We start from the raw sequence: 17,738 nt of genomic DNA on the forward strand, positions 1-17,738 counted from the left end.
AGTACAGCACCTGTAACTGGGACCAAGTGGTCTGAGCTGTGTTCTTGAAGTGTAAACCAATGCCTTCACCACATGCTATGCCACTCTCTGTGTACTTCAACTTGATGTAGCAGTACACACCTCCATATGCTTCCACTAGCTCAGCAACAACTAGTGGAAATAATCAGTAACTAAGCTGAGAGTGGTTGATATTTCCTTTAAATGTGTTGGTAGGAGCTAGGAGGGATAAGGAGGTGTTCTTGATGTTGTTGAGCACTTATTCAGCTGTGCAAATTTAAGAGAGGACATAGGCTGGAGCATTGAGTTGGAAAATAGCACCTCTAGAGTCAAATAGGTGCTGCATACTGACTACGTCACAATCTGCTTACACTGTGTACTTCTGGTACACATTCGCAGCACCCGTGCTAGCAACTGCCTCAAAATGGCATCTGATGCAGCCCACACCTGAAGGATACACATGCTGTGCAGATCCTGCTGAGTCTGAAATGAAACCAGTAGCACTGAAAATACTGATGTGACACAAGAAAACGTTTCCAGCTGACAATTTAAAGATAGAGTGAATGCAAACTTTGAAAATTTGCTGCTGATCAGACAGACCTAGCACAGATTTGTAAAGCCCAGGTCCTGTCTCACAAAGCCAAGGACATTTTTTGAAGTGGTGACAAAAATCATGGACAGGAGACTGTCTATGGATATTATTCATGTGGACTTCCAGAAGTCATTTGATAAAATCCCTCTTGAGAGACTGTTTGCTGAAGATGAAACTCATAGGGGTGAATTTTATGCACCTCTGCCAGCGTATGTGATGGTTGGGGGGTGCACGGAAAATAAAGCTGGTGGCTAACCCACCACCTTCCAGCCCACCCCCAAGTTATCCCTCATTTTATGAACGGTGGGTAAAGCGTCAGGCAGCGCGTCTGCCTTTGGGTCTATGAGGCCCTTAAGTTGCCATTTAAAGGCCATTTATTGATTATTGAAAAAAAAAGGCGGGGGAAGAAACGGGGTGGGGAGGATCATCCTCCGCCATTTCTGCCAACTCCAGCATGATGCCACCACCAAACACAGCTTCCCTTCACCCCCCCCTGGCGGCATTACGTAGGGATCATTCCCTTTGGGACACCCTGGTCCACTCCTCCATCACCCCCTACTCCTCAACCCCCACCTATGGCACCTCCCCATGCCCACGCAGAAGATGCAACACCTGCCCCTTCACCTCCTCTCTCCTCACCGTCCAAGGGCCCAAACGCTCCTTTCAAGTGAAGCAGCATTTCACTTGCATTTCCCCTAACTTAGTCTACTGCATTCGTTGCTCTCAATGCCGTCTCCTCTACATTGGAGAGACCAAACGCAAACTGGGCGACCGTTTTGCAGAACACCTGCGGTCTGTCTGCAAGAAAGACCCAAACCTCCCTGTCGCTTGCCATTTTAATACTCCACCCTGTTCTCTTGCCCACATGTCTGTCCTTGGCTTGCTGCATTGTTCCAGTGAAGCCCAACGCAAACTGGAGGAACAGCACCTCATCTTCCGACTAGGCACTTTACAGCCTTCCGGGCTGAATATTGAATTCAACAGCTTTAGATCTTAAACTCCCCCTCCCCCCATCCCCACCCCGTTTCTTCCCCCTCCTTTTTTTTTCAATAATCAATAATTTATATAGATTCTTCTTTTCCCACCTATTTCCATTATTTTTAAATCTACAACTAATACTTTGTTAGTCTTTCCACTCCACCCCCACTAGAGCTGTACCTTGAGTATCCTGCCATCCATTCTTAATTAGCACTTTTCTTAGATAATATCACCACCTTCAACACCTCTTTGATCCTTTTGTCTGTGACATCTTTTGATTATCTGCTCCTATCACTGCTTGCTTGTCCCCACAACCACCCCACCCTCAACTTCTCTCTCCCCCCGCCCCCCACCTTAGACCAGCTTATATTTCACCTCTCTCCTAACTATACTTCAGTTCTGCCGAAGGGTCATGAGGACTCGAAACGTCAACTGTTTTCTTCTCCACTGACACTGCCAGACCTGCTGAGTTTTTCCAGGTAATTCTGTTTTTGTTTTGGATTTCCAGGATCCGCAGTAGCTTTTAGCTTTTTGTTTTTATGACTGTATATCCAAGTTTGCTGACAACATTAAGTTAGGTGGCAGAGTAAGGTGGGTGTAGAAAGCTGCATAGGGACATTTATAGATTAAGTGAGAGGGTAAAACTGTGGTAGATGGAACTCAGAGAGGAGAAATATGGGACCATCTACCACGAAAGATATATCAGAATATTTTTAAAAAGCCCATGTACAGAAAGCACTAAAAGTAGTTGACAGCTACAGAAAATAATCAAAGAGGCTAATGGAATGTTAGCAAGCTAAAATATAAAAGGAAATTCTCAAGGTAATTTTAGTTCTGGAGCACCGGCACACCTTCTTCTCCCACTCACACCCAGACCTTCCCCTCCCCACCCTCCCCTGCCTTCACCCATCATCTGTACCAGCCTATAGCGAAGCCTGTGAAGTTCTGAAGCATCAACAAAGACCATGGAAGATTGTGCAAGCCCATGGTGAAGTCCGTGAAGGCCCAAAGCCTCAGGAATGTCAAAAAGGCTGCTTGGAGACCTCGCATCTTCTGAGGGCTGCTTCTGAGTTAGAAAATTGAATTCTGAAGTAGATTAATGCAATCAGCCTAAACCGCCCTGGAAATTGGTTTCAGGCTGCTTTCAGAGCACTGGCACACTCTGGTACCAGATGCCTGAACACAAGGCTTGACTGACGTTGGACCTTGAGCCTCATCAGCATATTTCTGACAGGCGGTGGAAACAAATTGGCTGATGCGAGGAAGCTGACTGCACTCTGGGACAGCGGCTCTTGTCAGGCAGTGACCTTCAGGGTGGTGCTGGGAAGGATGGGGTTTGGTGGGGGCGGCAGTGGTTGGTGGTATGGTGACAATTGAGAGGTTAGTGAATACGGACCGGCAGAGTCTATACAACAGAAGATAATGTGAACAGAGCAGTCAATATGGATGCAGTGGGATAGAAATTGGTACACGTCATTTTTTAAATACATGGGTCATGGTTCATGACCTGCTAATGCACAATGTTGTGCAGCTAGACAGCATACAAACTTGGTGCTGCCTCTCATTCCCTAATGACAGCACTGATCTGAGCATGGCCCCTGCTGCTGGCTGTGTGAGTCTCAGTAGTAGTACGGGGGGGTGTGGGGGTGGGTGGGGGGGAGCAGCATTCACAAGGAGCACATTGTGCAGACAACCTGTTCCTCTTAAAGGCAGTCTGTCCTGTTAAAAGAAGCTGCACTGAATCACAGGGTGGGGGCTGCTGCTGAATGCTATTGCTACAGTTCTGAAGAAGGGAAATTAAATTAAAGGCACAAAGAGGGCTCCCAGGGCCACAAGAACTCTAATGATCTCACATGGGAGGTCAAAGATCAGTGAGTACATCTTCACATGATATATCCTGTCCATCACAACATCAACCTCCCATTCGCAACGCATCACACTCCTATCATTAAACCCATTAACAGTTCCTAGGACCCCATCACCTCACATCAACATTTCCCTTTTGATCTTCTGTTTTCAGACCATCAAGAACTACCATCTCCTCAGCTTCACCAGCCCCAGGAGGAGAGAGAAGAACAGCACAGCACTCATGAAAAGGCCCGGTCACTTGATCCACCAGCTCGGACACTGGCACTGCATGTACCTTGGAGACAAGTGCAGATGCAGGGTCACTGTGTGGTGAAATCACCAGACATAAATAAGCTGCAGCCACATCAGGGGAATGGTTCAAGTGCCAGCTCCTCACAGGGTGAGGTCGCAAACGTGCTCAGGTGTGACCCATGACGGGGCGATATATGGGGGAATGCTGATGGGGATGCACACTGAAATACTGAGTGCATTGGCTAAAATAAAAGCTAAATTCTGCAAATGTTGGAAATCTGAAATAAAAACCTAAAATGCTGGGAATACTCAGCAGGTCTGGCAGCATCTGTGGAGAGAGAAACAGAGTTAACGTTTCGAGTCTTCTTCAGAGCTGCATTGGTTGTCTACTGTTGTTGCCAAGAAGCCTGGAGGAATCCAGCTCCAACTTGACAGGGGGAGTGCTGCGGAGCTTGCTCCTGTCAGCAGCCTCTGCTCCATCTCCCTTTTGTGTTAAAGACCCAAAGACACTGCAACTGCTGCCCCATAATGAAGCCCTTTAGTAGACAGGTCACGTACTCCACTGGCCTCCCTGTGAAGACGCAGCAACACTCCCTGACAAATCCTGGAAAATGCCACAACACCCAGAAACGCTCCACTGTGCTTGCAATAGCAGAAATGATTCTAAATTATCTTGACTGTAAGTTGAGTGCCTGGCCCTTTAAATAACACTAGTACTGGGCCCCACTTACAGCTGAACACATGGTCTTTGGTGAGTGACAAATAAATAAATTGAATGACCCTGTGTGGTTCAAGTTCGCAAATGAAGCGTCAAATCAGCCGGTAAGACTGAATGTCATCATGACAGCATGAGATCAGAGGCTTCCGGCACACCAGGAGGTTCCTGTGTGAGCACCCGCTAAATGATGGGGTGTCGGGCAGGTTGTACTGGCAGTGACTGGAGAAGGAGCATGGCCCAGCTGCAGGATCAGTGACTTCCAAAGCACCCTAACCACCAGCGTTACAGCTCTGAATTTCTTGCCCTGCAAGTCCGAGGCAATATAGGCCGAGTATCCTTTATCCATATATCTGAAAACATTCAAAAACCGCACTTCTTTTGAACCTCATCAGCCTTTAGCATGCGAAGTCTAATTGTTTGTCTGCATTCTTTACCTTTCGATTTTTGAGGTGAACATGTCAAAAAGAAACTTATGGCAGGTACCCTGTATTTATTTATTAATCAGTGATACATCTTACTTTTCCAGCCATTTTATTTACTTTAGACTGTAGCTAGCCTAGGCTTCAGCTATTGTCATATATGTTTATATGTGATATCTGAAAACCAAATTATCTGTAATAAGCTTGGGATGCAGGGCTGGTTTGTTGTAAAAAACAGTAAACTTTATTTACAGACTCTAGATGAGGCTACATGCTTGTTCCAAGACCAAGCCTAATAGCTCCGCCCCTAGGATTCCCCGCGCTGAGGGCTGATTCGTCTACACAGTCACACGACCCCCATGACAGCAAGAAATGGTTTAACCCACAATCACTACATTCCTCCCCCTTTAATTTTGTTTTACCCTCTTATTTACAAAAACAATTTAGACCATATTATATATAATTATATATATATTTTATGCATTCATGGGATGTGGGCTTCGCTGGCTGGGCCAGCATTTATTGCCCATCCTTAGTTGCCCTTGAGAAGGTGGTGGTGAGCTGCCTTCTTGAACCACTGCAGTCCATGTGGTGTAGGTACACCCACAGTGCTGTTAGGAAGGGAGTTCCAGGTTTTTGACCCAGCGACAATGAAGGAACGGCGATATATTTCCAAGTCAGGATGGTGAGTGACTTGGTGGGGAACCTCCAGGTGGTGGTGTTCCCATCTATCTGCTGTCCTTCTAGGTGATAGTGGTCGTGGGTTTGGAAGGTGCTGTCTGAGGAGCCTTGGGGAATTCCTGTGGTGCATTTTGTAAATGGTACACACTGCTACTACTGTGCATCTGTGGTGGAGGGAGTGAATATTTGTGGATGTGGTGCCAATCAAGCAGGCTGCTTTGTCCAGATGGTGTCCAGCTTCTTGAGTGTTGTGGGAGCTGCAGTCATCCAGGCAAATGGAGAGTATTCCATCACACTCCTGACTTGTGCCTTGTAGATGATGGACAGGCTTTGGGGAGTCAGGAGGTGAGTTACTCATCGCACTACTCCTAGCCTCTGACCTGCTCTTGTAGCCACAGTATTTATATGGCTAGTCCAGTTCAATTTCTGGTCAATGGTAATCCCCAGGATGTTGATATTGGGGGATTCAGTGATGGTGATGCCATTGAACATCAAGGGGCGATGGTTGGATTCTCTCTTGGTGGAGATAGTCATTGCTTAAGATTTGTGTGGCACGAATGTTACTTGCCGCTTGTCAGCCCAAGCCTGGATATTGTCCAGGTCTTGTTGCATTTGGATATACACAGAATAAAATTAGTCTCTGAGGAGGTTTTCAGATTCGGGTAGAATGACACAACTCTACAACTGGAGGTTCTTCCATTGGATCAACTTGCGCAGGATCTGCAGCTTCAGGGACATTCCTAAGCAATGGCAGTGCAGAATTTACTTCTACAGAGACATCAGGTATGTCTATTATTTGTCAATCTGGCACCTCAGGGGTTGAAGTTTCAGCTTCGATTTCAGGTGAATTAACTGGTTGTTGGAGGGTTTCTCGACCTCTGAGATGATCCACATGTTTCTGAACAATCTTGTTTTCCACTTCTACCTGATAAGATAAAGATCCTGTTTCAGAGACGATTGTACCAGGGACCCATCTCAGTCCAGTTGTTAAATTTCATACAAAAACCATCTCTCCCACAGTAAACTCTCGACCTTTACTGTGAACATCGTGATTCACTTTCTGACTCCCCTGGTTTCTCTCCACCTTCCCCTCTAAATTAGGGAATACTAGACTCAATCTTGTATGAAGTCGACGCCTCATTAACAATTCTGAAGGTGTTAAACCAGTGGTCGCATGAGGAGTTGTGCGATAGCTGAGCAGAAATCTTGAAATTTGTGTTTCTAATGTTCCCTCTGATAGTTTCTTCATGCCTGTTTTAAAGGTTTGTACTGCTCTTTCTGCCAACCCATTAGATGATGTACGGCATGGTGCTTTTTAATCCCATTTAGGTTCACGAATCTTTAGAATTCAGTGCTTTTGAAAGCCGTGCCATTGTCTGTCACAATAACTTCAGGTAAACCATGAAAACTGTAACTCTGAGGCAGTTTTTCATTGGTTGCAGACGAAGTAGCTGATCTCACTTCAAACATGTCCATCCATTTAGAATGTGCGTCGAAAATCACCAGAAACGTGGTACCTAGAAATGGGCCTACATAGTCTATATGTAGTCTAACCCAGGGTCGACCAAGCCACTCCCACAGATGCAGTGGAGCTGAAACAGGCAACTTCTGCTGTTGCTGGAGACAGTGTTTCACCATTTTTTCTATCTCACTGTCTATACCTGGCCATAAGGTATAACTTCGTGCGAGCATCTTCATTTTCGAAATACCAGGATGCTCACAATGAAGTTCTTTCAATAATGGCTCTCTTCCTTGCACAGGTACAATGACTCTTGCTCCCCGTAACAAGATACCATCTTGACAACTCATTTTGGATCTATGTACAGAGAATGGTTTTAATCCTTCAGGGACTTGTGCGTTTGACCATCCTTGCAATACCTGCTCACGGAATCTTGCTAAAATTGGTCCCCAATTTGTCCAATTCTTTATCTGTCTTGCGCAAACTGGTGAGGAGTCCAGGAAATTTAATACAAGTACTACCTCTTGAGGCACTGGAACATGTGTAATACTGTCGGGCAAAGGGAGACGATTGAGGGCATCTGCATTTGCTACATGCACCCCCGGATGGTGCATAAAAGTGTACTCGTATGCTGACAAAACTAAAGCCCACCCTTGAATTATAGCAGACACTATCAGTGGGATTGCCTTATCTTCACTAAACAATTCTAACAGTGGATTCTGATCTGACACAATGGTGAAGTGTCGACCCTGCGAATATTGATGGAACTTCTTTACTCTAATATGAAAGATCAGCCTTCTTTTTCAATTTGAGAGTACCCTTTCTCAGCTGCAGAAAGGGTTTTGGATACATATCCCATCGGGCTTTCAAACCCACCCTCCATCTTGTGTGACAATACTGCTCCCACTCCGTATGGAGATGCATCACAAGTGAGTATCAATTCCTTAGACAGATCATAGTGCACGACCAGACATGACAAGTGTTAAAGCTTCTTAACTCTAGTGAAGGCTTCCTCTTGCTGAGCCTTTAAGGATCATCTGTGGCTCTTCTTCAATAATAAGTGTAAAGGGGCTAACACTGTAGATAGATTAGGCAAAAATCACTGTAATAATTTACCATGCCCAAAAATGACTTGCGCTCCATGACGTTGGTAGGAGAGGGCACTTCCATGATTGCCCTGACTTTCTCCTCTAATGGATGCAGCCCTTAGGCATCCACTCGATGACCCAGATATGCAACATCCTTTGCTTGGGAGGTGCACTTTTCTTTTTGTAAATGAACACCAGCCTCTAAAAATCTCTTCAGAACCTCCGCTAGGTTTGCCACATGTTCTGCTTCTGTGGATCCTGTGATTAGGACGTCGTCCAGGTACACTATAACTCGGGAGAGTCCTTGTAGTAGGCTTTCCATGGTTCTTTGGAAAATTGCACAGGCAGAGGACACATCGAAAGGTAGGCGTGTATATTGGTACAAGCCCTTGTGTATATTTATGGTGACATAACTTCTTGATGATAAACTTCTTGAGCTGTTGATACGCATGACTCATGTCCAGTTTAGTGTAGGATCTTTCTCCTGCAAGTTTAGCATACAGATCCTAAATCTTTGAGATTGGGTATTTGTCTAATTTTGCAGCCTTGTTTATTTTTAATTTATAATCCCGAGAGATGCAAATGGTTTGGCCTGGTTTTATCACAGGGACTATGGGGGCTGCCCATTCTGAAAATTGGACTGGCTGTATTATTCCTAACTTCCCCAAATGACATAATTCCGCATTTACCTTTTCTTTTAGGGGGTAAGGCACAGGTCTTGCCTTAAAAAACCGTGGTGTTGCTTCAGACTCCATGCATATTTTAGCTTGTAGAACTTTGATTTTCCCCAACTCATCTCGGAATACTCTGTCAGCAACTCTGGAATTCCACCCATCCTGACCTGAAAAATTTTGGATCAATTTAGTTTGATTTCCTTCAACCAATCACAGCCAAAAAGGTTAGGTCCTTTTCCAATTACAACAATTATTGGCAGCTGAGCAGTCTGTTGCTTGTATGAAAAAGATACAGTGGTGATGCCTTTCACCTGTATTGCTTCTCTGTATATGTTTTTAACTGAGCAGTAGTTTTCTCCAAACTCAATGGCTGGGTACCTTCTCTGGGGTATGTAAAGATGTGTTCTCCCAACACTGTGGTCAATGCTCCTGTGTCAACCTCCGGGAGCAGAGACTTTCCATTTATTTGAAGGGTAACAGTGATTGGTTCAGTTTTCCTGACCTTCAGATTATGTAGGGAATAAACATCAGCCTCAGTAACTTCTGGCTCTTCTATATTGTGCACTTCATTTAACTTAACCTGATGTCTGAATGGCTGCATTGATCGAGTTCTGCACTGTTTAACAACATGCCCTTCTTTGTGGCAGTAGTGGCATTCTGCCTCTTTAAATCTACAAACTTCAGGTGCATGATTTCCCCAACAACAGTAACACTTTAACTTCTGGGTTATTGGTGAGCTGTTTCCAGTATTTCCTTTTTTTCTAACGGTCGGGACCGTGTTCCGCTTCACTGTAGCCTCCCTGATTTTCGTGCCACAGCCAGCGACAGGTTCCCGCCCTAGCTGCAGAGCTGCTCCGTGTTGCACACTCTCTAGAGCCTGCGAGTCCCTCTCAGTGCTCTCCATTGCTAGCGCTATCTCCATGGTACGCTTCAGGTCTATCTCAACTTCTACAAGCAAATGGCGCTGAAAGGCGTCGTCGTTTATGCCGCAAACCAAACGACCTCGCAACATTTCATTGAAAGTATCACTGACGTCACAGTGCTCCGTTAACTGTTTTAACTTTGTGGTCGACTCAGAGGGGTCTCTTACTCAAGAGTTAAACTTGAATCTTTGCACGATCGCTGAGGGTTTAGGCTGAAAATGTCCTTTCATGAGGTTGACCAGCTCCATGAAGGATCTGGAATTTGGCACTTTCGGAGCCATCAAGCTACGGATTAGATTACAGGTTTTTCCCCCACAGACATTGAGGAGAATTGCCTTCTGTTTCTCCTTGCCTGACACGCCAGAACATAAAATAGTGCGCGATGATGTTGGGCAAGTGTCCCAATGTATTCACACTCTCCCACGATATTTCGGTCGGCAGGCACACGCGAGAGTCAGCAGCACACCTTCCGACAACTTATAGGCCTATTAAGGCCATTAATGTAATAATTAACCTGGATTTTTCGATGCCTGTCCAACATTACGGTTGGCGGACGAGCGAATCAGCCAGGTGACCTTTGGGTTTTTCAAGAAACCTCACCCAAGGATGGGATGAGGTTTCCGATGTTGATTAAATAAAAATGCTTGGGCAGAATTTTTATTATCTATATGTTTATGTAAGTGTGCCCGAGGTGTGGACATTTTTTCGCAATTTGAAATCTTTATTTTATGGTTTTAAATTTTTCAGCTTCCTGAGGCAGTTCTCTGCCTTCGGGGAGCTTTCATTGCGCACTCCCCCCGCGCCCACGCTGACTTCAGCCCTCACCCTCCTCCCGCCCCCACCCCAGCAGCGCTGAGCCTTTCAGCGCATGTTTCAAGCTGGATGGCCATAAATTGGCCAGCCAGTGTGAAATCGCGGACAGCCGGCCGTTTCCCGGCCACTCCCATGCCCGTCCACGCACCTGCCCAGCGACATCAAAACTCAACCCCTAGTCGCTCTATGGATTGAATCCAGTCCTCGATGGATGAGTCGTACGGGTCACCCTGCCTCCCAACAATGTTCCACTACCCACCCAGCTCACCTGGCAACTCCAACACTTGACAATGTTCATCCCTTGACAATGTTCACCCCACATCCTGACTATGTTTGCTCTCCCGACATTTTTCACCCAACTCCCAACAATGCTCAACTCCCAGGCAACATTCACCGCCCCCCCTCCCCCCCCCCCAATCATGTTCACCTCACCCGACAATGTTCACCTCTGCCCTGACAATGTTCACCCCTGACAATGTTCAACTCCCCACCCCCCCGACCAATGCTCTCACGAATTCCCCACCCCACCCTCAAGACAGTGGTCCCCCCTGTTCCCTGTGCCCCTATCCCGACTCACCTTCTGGGCTCTCCGGATCCTGCCTGACCAATGTTGAAAGATTCAGCATCGCTGCAGGCTGGGCGTCAGAGAGCAGGTTATTGCTAAGCAAGTGCCGCTTGATAGCAGTGTTGGTGACCCCTTCCATTATTTTACTGATGATGGAGGGTAGACTGATGGGGCGGTAATTGGCCGGGTTGGATTTGTCCTGCTTTTTGTGTACAGGACATACCTGGGCAATTTTCCACATTGCCGGGTAAATGCCAATGTTGTAGCTGTACTGGAACAGCTTGGCTAGGGGCGTGGCAAGTTCTGGAGCACAATTCTTCAGTGCTATTGCCAGAATATTATCAGGGCCCATAATCTTTGTAGTGTCCAGTGCCTTCAGCCGCTTCTTGATATCACGTGGAGTGAATCGAATTGGCTGAAGACTGGCCTCTGTGATGCTGAGGACCTTCGGAGGAGACAGAGATGGATCATCAACCTGGCACTTCTGGCTAAAGATTGTAGCAAATGCTTCAGCCTTATCTTGTGCACTGATGTGCTGGGCTCCTCCATCATTGAGGACGAGGATATTTGTGGAGCCTCCTCCTCCAGTGAGTTGTTGAATTGTCCAGCACCGTTCATGACTGGATGTGGCAGGACTGCAGAGCTTAGATCTGATCCATTGCAGCAGTTCAACAAGACGGCCCACCTTCTCAAGGGCAACTAGGGCTTGGCAATAAATGCTGGCCCAGCCAATGAAGCCCACATCCCGTGAATGAATTTAAAAAAAAAAAATCTGGGCCATTATTAATTTGTGAATCAGATACTGTTTTTAAAATACAAAGTGTGTCATCGTCTCAAATCTCATGGCCCTTATGGCATACGTCTGATAGAGTTTCACGATAGTTACAATTACATAAAGTTACAATCACAACCTCAGGACATCCCAAAGCTGTTTACAGCCAATGAAGTACTTCTGAAATGTAGTCACTGTTGGAATGTCGGAAATGCCACAGCCAATTTCCACACAAAGTTCCTACAGATGGAAATGTGAAAATGACCAGGTGATCTGTTTTAGTGGCGTTTGGTTGAGGGTTAACTATTTGCCAGGACACCAGTGGGAAGTCACAGGCTCCTCTTCGAATATTGCCACAGGATCCTTTCCAGCCACCTGACAGGACAAATGGAGCCTTGCTTAAACATCTCATCCAAAAGTCAGCAAGTGACTCAGTTCTGTACAACAGTGCCAGCCTCGATTATATACTCACATCTCATGAATGGTGATAGTGACTAAAAGCAGCTGAGAAAAGGGGACAGTGGATATAAGGTGATGGGACTCAGAAGAGGGGTTTGGAGAGGCAAAGGAAGACTGATTAATGGTGATTGTGAGATTGCGATTCAGATGGCAGAAATAGGAAACTTTTACTTTGTGGATACTCTGTTTCACCCAATCGGAGCTCTTTTTATTCAATCTTTTCATTTTAGAGATCCCAGTTAGATCATTCTTTCCAAAGTGAAGGGATACTAAGCTAAGTCTGTGCTCCCTGGCCTCATAATTCAACCTTTTAATTACTGATATACTTCTGGTGAGTTTGTGCCTCCACGCCATCAAGGCCAATATATCATTCCTGAGGATTGATACCTGAATCTCAATACGTTAATTCTGATCAGATCTGATCAAGGCTGTGCACAACTGAACCATCACTTCCTCACTTTTGGATTCCAACCCAATAGTCCAATAGACATTTTGATTACCTGTTGAGCTTTTGTGGTAGTTTTTGGCATTTTATTTACAATACATGGGCAGCTTAATAGTATTGCTTTTCAACAACTCCCTGTCTCTCAACATGAAGAAAATATTGCACCAAATCTTCCGGTCTCCAGATCTCAGAGGCTGGAAATACATCTGAAGATGTGTGTCTACAGCCTGTAGAAATCCTGCCGCGCTGACCTACATGGGAATTCCAATGGGCTATTCCCTGCTCCCCGGGACTTTCGTGAATGTCTCCAACTATGAGCTGGATTTGAAGACTTTGGACAGTACTCAATACTTAGCTGGGTCATATAAAATCCTCTACTTGGTCTAAAAGTTCTTGTCACTCCTTTGTATCAATGACACACAACAACTTGATATCGTTCCACTAAATGTGGTACAACTTTATTAACAGCACTAAGAAATAGTACATAATCGCAAAACTGTTTACTTAGTAGCGCTGTGAGCCCCGGAGTTCGTCGCGATGGTCAACCTGCCAACGAGGTCTCCATGTGCAACTTTGGAGTGGCTGACCAAACCATTCTATCGACTGCAACCTTAATGTCTTTTTGTGCTGTTTCTTTATACTGTTTTTGGATCTGGCCTTGTGCCATATAAGGTAATACATGCTTTTAGCCCATTTCATTGGTTCAATTACATACGTCTTTTCCCTTGTTTTTATTTCCTGGGCCTCTCACAAGGCCTTGCTTGAAGGAATAGAACCAGCCTGACTCTACTTTGATATCTTTCACACTGTTATCAATCCCCAGGCTGGTACAGGCAGACATCTTTATTACCTTTGTTATCTTCCTCACAGTTAGAGACCAGTTCTCCTGCACAGTGTAATTCATTTTGCAGAACTTGCTAATTCTGGCAAGGCTGTCTTGACTAAATTACCTATCCTGCCCACAATGCAATTCTTCATGTGTCTTCAATCGGATTACTGCTTCTCTTAGATGTTCCATGTTACCACCATGAGGCAAACCCTGCACACAGGGCCGCCAAGCAACCAGTCTACATTCAGAAATATATAAATAAATAATTACATGGTGAAAAAGTGATTAATACATTAAAACAACGTATACAATACATCAATTTACAGTAATTATCCAGGAATTATTAGACAGATTAAAACCTAGTCTAACCCCTGGGTAATTCCAGGCTGACCTCCCCAATTCCGACCCCCCTCCAATACCCCCCCAACCATCCAACCATCCCCAACTCGACCCGACTTGACTACCGCTCCTGACAACCAGACTACCCCTGACCTCCCGTCCAACTTTCCCAGTCACATGACTGCACCTTGACCACTCTCCTGACCCAACTACCCCTCCCGACCACTTGTCTAACCCCAACCCCACCTGACTACCCTGACTACCTCCCCCCAACCCTGACTACCACCCTGACTACACCTCCTACCTGACTAACTCTCCCGACCTGACCCTACTACTCTCTCCATCACCTGACTAGCCCCTGAACAGGCCTGATTACACCCAGACCTGACTAACCCCCCCCCCGACCCTCCTACCCATCTCACCCTACGCACCTAACCACCTCACCCACCTACCCATATACTTTTACCCATTTCCCCACCTACCCACCTCACTCACTTCATGCACTTATTCACCTTAACTGCTTCAAGCCCTACCCAGTTACCCACCCTGTCTTCCCTACACATCTCACCCACCCTAACCCCCATTTCACCTACCCACTTGCCTCACCCCCCTCTCCCCTACTCACCCAACCTACTACCCTACCCAGCTCACCCCCATCACCCATTCACTCACGCATCCATTCATCCATTCACTAACATTGAATGACGAGACATTTAAACTTACCACATGGCAGCTAGTGCCATAAGGAGGCATGCCCTGTCTTCCCACGACTCTGCTCTGCTCCAACTGAGTTACCCAAGGGATGTTCCGCTGTGCATTTCTGGGAAAGCTGAGCTTGGAGGGTCTCAGCAGAAATGCGGAACGGTGTCGGGTCGGGGAATTTATGAGCACAGTGGCAATCACTGCTGCTGCCCGGTAGATCCAGGCCATTATAAACTGTCCTTCTCAGAACGAAAGCGGATGACCTCACACTTCCCACATTGAACTCTATTTGCCCTGGTTTTTACCCTCCAATTAATCTATCCACATGTCCCTTTGGAAATTCTTGGTAGTGTCACCAAATTTACTGTGCCTCCTAACTTAGTGTAATCTTTGAACTTTGATATACAGCTCTCTATTGCTTCATTCAAGTCACTGATGTACGTGCTGAACATTTGATGCCTGTCCAGATTTTGGGGGCACGTCATTTGTCACATCCCATCATTCACAGATCATTCTATTTCTCCCTACTTTGTCTCCGAACTCCCAACCAATTACCAACTCACAAGGTTTCCTCCAATTCAATGCGCACTTATTTTTACAAATTATCTCTTGCAGGTTTCCTTATGAAATGTCCTCTGAAAATCTATTTAGACAACATCCATAAACATTCCCCTATTCAATATTCAAGTGACCTCCTCAAAAAGTTAGATTAGATTAATTTGTCATGATTTATCCTTCATAAATCCATGCTGACTCATTTAATTAGCTTATGCTTGTCCAAGTGGTCACTCACTGGACCCAATATTGACTGGGTGGGTTGAATAAACGGAGGGACAGGGGATTTGGTTGCTATGGAATTTTTGCACAATTGTGTGTTTTAAGCATGATTCCTGATCAAATGATTGGCAGACTAGGTTCTCTGCCAGGCAGGGGACACTTTGGAGGAGACTGGTGCTGCAGGAGAAGGGTACAGAGCCTGCGACTGCATTAGTGGGAGCATTAGTGGAGGTGGGTGTGTTAATCTTATCCCAAGCCAGTTAGTGAATTACGAAACTAGACAATAATACTTAATAGGTTGATTGACAGAATGCAGTATTACATATGTTTGCTTCCTACCTACCACCCAATGCTCCAGCAGTCTCTCTTTATACTCTTTCCTTTCTCTTTCTTCTCCTTTCCCACTAGCAGGCAGAATGCAGAATGAGCATAAGTCTGTTAAAAGGATGCAGTAATATCCTGATTGGATAAATTGCAAATCTACTGACTTCTAAAGACAATTGTTTTATCATGTTCCATGTCCAATTTCATCAGGGCTTTTTATATAGAGGTTTTTTTTCATTCGTTCATGGGATGTGGGCGCTGCTGGCTAGGCCAGCATTTATTGCCCATCCCTAATTGCCCATGTTCAGAGGGCATTTAAAAGTCAACCATATTGCTCTGGGTCTGGAGTCACATGTAGGCCAGACTAGGTAAGGACAGCAGATTTCCTTTCCTAAAGGAAATTAGTGAACCTGATTGGTTTTTATAATAATGGTTTTCATGGTCAGACTTTTAATTCCAAATTTTGAATTCAGATTTCACCATCAGCCATGGTGAGATACGAACTCTGGAATACTAGTCAGTGACAATACGGCTATGCCACGAAACCGCTCCCCCACCCCGACTTGCTCAGCAGCAAGAATGTCTCACCACATATCATATCTGTACTAATAAAGTGGTTACTCCAGCTATCTTGCATGAAATCACTCTTTTCAGTGACCTCAAGGTGTTGTCATCCCTGAACCTGAAGCAAGGTTCTCTGTCCTTACTTTGATCCTTATGACTGAATGAATCTAACTAACAGGCCTGAACTTTCTCAGAATGGCAGTCAGCATTGGATTGCCGCTCTGTTTCCATTTTCGTACATGAAATCGTGTCTCATTCAACCTTTCAACTCAGGCCGGGTGAGATCTGAGGAGTACAGCGCATCCTCAGGGCCTAGCGTAGAAGGGCAGCTCTGTTGAAGGAAAGGAAGCCACGCCCCCTTTTGTACAACACTATTGGGGTGGAGGAGTGAGGTGTGTTGGGCCTTAGGGGGTGGGAATGAGGGAATGAGGGGCCTTGGGGGGAGGGGCGGTGGGGGTGGGGTGATGTCTGGCCTCAGGAGGCAGGGGGAGGGGCGGGATGGTGGGCCTCAGGGGGTGGAGGATGTCGGCCTCGTGGGGAGGTGGAGGGTTGGGCCTCGGGAAAGGTGTGGGGGTGTTGAGCCTCAGGGTGGGGCAATCCTGTGGGGGGGCAATCCTGTGGAAAGGAGACCCCAGGGGGTTGGGGATGGGGTGGTGGGGGAATGCTGTGGTGGAAAACCCAGGGGAGGCGGGGTGTTAGGGTGATTTCCATGGCGGGGAGGGGGGGGGGGTAGTTGGGGGTGGGGGCAGTTCCCTGGAGGGTCAGTGTGAGTCTGTACAATAGTTATCCAGAGGTTAGAGGAGGTTTTAATCCTTCTAACATTTTCTGGGTAACTATTGGTGTAACCAATCGGAACCCTCCGAAGTTTGCGATTTAAATTGCATATTTTGGAGGGTTCCTATGCAGTGCAGGGCAGTTTCCCAGGGGAAGTTTTCACTTCTGGGCAGTTGCTATGCAAACCTTACCTGGGAATTTCAGAAAGGGATTCCCCAGCACTTCGCTGGGGTACCCCCCCAATTCGACATTCTGGAGCTTGGAAATTATGGCCCAAAATTTCAATCAATCTATTCCACATACAGTTTGATGCTCAACCACTCCAGCACAGCACAATGAAATGAATCCACAACTAATACACTCATTACCAGATTGAAACTTTGTGACCAGTAAAATTCCTTCAGACTAATCAATTCCATTTTGAAACTTTCCATGTCATGTATTGCTTTGAAGTCCTGATGTTCCATTTTGGACAATTTACCACAGAACGATATTTCGAGTCACATCTGAAGCACCTGTTAATAATTCCACAGGCATTCCTGGGGTTCATTCCTCTTATTATTATTATAGAAGTCCTGTTGTCTTCCAGATCTGCTGAACATGTTTCCACCCTCATTTCTGTAATTCTTCTGTTGTACTGACACCTGTGCCCCATATCTGAATGATCTTAAAAGGCCACAACCATTGTGTCCTGCATCTTCTGTGACACTGCCAAATGTCCCATTTGTGCCATGAAGACTGCTGGG

Source organism: Cetorhinus maximus, chromosome 20 (assembly GCF_964194155.1).
Source record: "Cetorhinus maximus chromosome 20, sCetMax3.hap1.1, whole genome shotgun sequence".
Taxonomy (NCBI): Eukaryota; Metazoa; Chordata; class Chondrichthyes; order Lamniformes; family Cetorhinidae; genus Cetorhinus; species Cetorhinus maximus.